The sequence below is a fragment of the Pinus tabuliformis genome, chromosome J (assembly GCF_031772625.1).
Source record: "Pinus tabuliformis cultivar Carrire ecotype Pingquan chromosome J, CPIR1, whole genome shotgun sequence".
NCBI classification, from domain to species: domain Eukaryota; kingdom Viridiplantae; phylum Streptophyta; class Pinopsida; order Pinales; family Pinaceae; genus Pinus; species Pinus tabuliformis.
In genome coordinates this window covers 1,421,381,639-1,421,383,650 of record NC_142295.1, presented here as the reverse complement: position 1 = coordinate 1,421,383,650, position 2,012 = coordinate 1,421,381,639, and the positions used below count along the sequence as shown (strand labels likewise).

At 36.6% G+C, this 2,012-nt stretch overlaps 1 long non-coding RNA gene across 2 annotated transcripts; it reads right to left on the bottom strand.

Annotated features, from left to right (window-relative positions):
- Positions 1–369: 369 nt before the first annotated feature.
- Positions 370–1,227, bottom strand: LOC149232667 (uncharacterized). Of its 2 annotated transcripts, none has more exons than XR_016247554.1 (3): positions 1,127–1,227; positions 997–1,041; positions 370–906 (listed from the first exon to the last, which is right to left on the bottom strand). It is a non-coding gene; the product is annotated as an uncharacterized LOC149232667 (long non-coding RNA). The 2 variants fall into 2 exon arrangements; XR_016247555.1 differs by having other exon boundaries at positions 1,003–1,041.
- Positions 1,228–2,012: the final 785 nt, after the last annotated feature.

Sequence of the window (2,012 nt, the reverse complement as noted above, 5' to 3'; positions counted from 1 at the left end):
TTTTTCTAGGTTCCCTGTTTAGAGCCCAAGCCAAGCTAGGTTACCCAACAACCTAGAGTCTGGTCTAGAATACCCGACATACTCTCTGAAAAATTAGGAAACTGTAAACATAAAATTTTGAACATAGGAAATGAATTAACTCAAATAAACCCTTATGATAAACAATAGATAGAGAAGCAATATACATGGGGTATTTGGTGAATCTTGCATAACAAAGAACTTGTAACAACTAAATCGTCACGAACATAATTGAAATCAGAAATATATTGTACAACAAACATCTGAGAAAAACCCATGAGCAATAATGCATGCACATAAACCCCTGTGATTTCACATTCGAACAAGAGATTATATATAATAATGATGCCAATTGTATTATACAATAACAGTTTGGTAGGTTATAATTGGTAGAAAAACAAGTGGCAAAATTGTAACTTAAATAATTATAGGGTTGTTCAAACAACTAAACCATAGAAGCTATACATCATTCTAGTAATCTATTATGGAGTGAACAGACTAGAATTAAAATAAAACTTTTAACCAAAAACCTCCTCTTAAGTTTCTACGGGACTTATAAGTAGGGTTCATGCAAATTCCGCATCAAGCAGAAAGGGTAGTGACCCTAGAACTCCGTAAAAAAATTCCATTAGAATACACAGAAAAATGTTTAAGCTGGCACCTGGAAAGATGAAAAGCAGATGGAAGGTTAGCGTTAGAACACTTCTTGTCATAACCAGAATCCTTTGAACATGGAAAGAACTGGAGATGTAAAAACCCAGTTGTTATAACCAAAAGCAAGTGGCTCATAGTTAGAAACCCTTCATGTAGCCATAAATTTAAAGACTGTTGCAACAACTAAAAACGCGTTACTTGTAGAATTTGTTTGAAGGTGAAGCGAGCAGGATACTGTCACACAGAAACAAAATTCACCCAGTATTAAACCATAGGGAAGGAAAAGAAAAATACAATGACAACAAGAAAAATCCTAGGATAGACCTTTACACAAATGTGAGATAAGGTGAAAGATCTCGGCGGACAACCCTGAAAAAATACAACTTTTGTCAGAGTCCTCTACCAACCAAAGAAACCCTTGTTAGCATCTGGATAGCAACGAGATAGTAGTTACCTCTGTGGATGCAGTGAAAACGTTTGGTCGAAGATGGATGTAGAACGGACATCCGAGTTGAGAAGAGAGTGAATGACAAGCAACCGGGAGAGTAGAGGCCAAGTGGGTACCTCAACCGTCAAAAATAACCCTTGACCATTTGATTTACTCAACATTAGATGGACGGTGCATAGGAGAGATCGAGAAGGTTCTGAGTTGGGAGTGGCATGCAGTGGGTGCTAGTTGTCCTCCATAAATATCAATAGTAACCTTGTAGTCTAAGGCAAAAGATCAAACCCATATAAGCCATCAAACCCTAATTATTTATATTTATTGTACATGATGAAAACTTTTTCCATATTACATGACGTGTAACAACTTCTATATAGTAATATATAGTAATATATATACATATATACAACGAAGATATAGATAAATGTCACTTTTTTTAAATTATTACTTTTGGAGTGTGGAGATGTGTTACAAGTGGTATCAGAGCCAGGTTCAACACCGAGGCTTGCTCGGGCAACCAAGGAATAACAAATTCTATATATGTTCATAGTGAAAGGCAACAAAATGAGGAGAGGGACTGGAATTACCCCAGTAGCGACTAGAGGCAACCCAAAAATGTGGGTGAAATTAGGGGAGGAGTCTGACAACACCAATGCAATGTTATTAGAAATTGTTCAGCAACTACAAGCATAAATGTCTAACTTGAGAGAAGATAATGAAAGACCGAGGCTGGAGCAAGAGAGAATCTTGAAAATCCTCTTTGATTGATAGAACCAAGGGAATAGAATCTCAACCCAGATGATGAGCGTAGGACTGAAACACATCAACAGTGGAGAACAATTCAAAAATAGGAGGAGACCGATATGTTAATGGTGAAGAATAAGATAAAGAAACT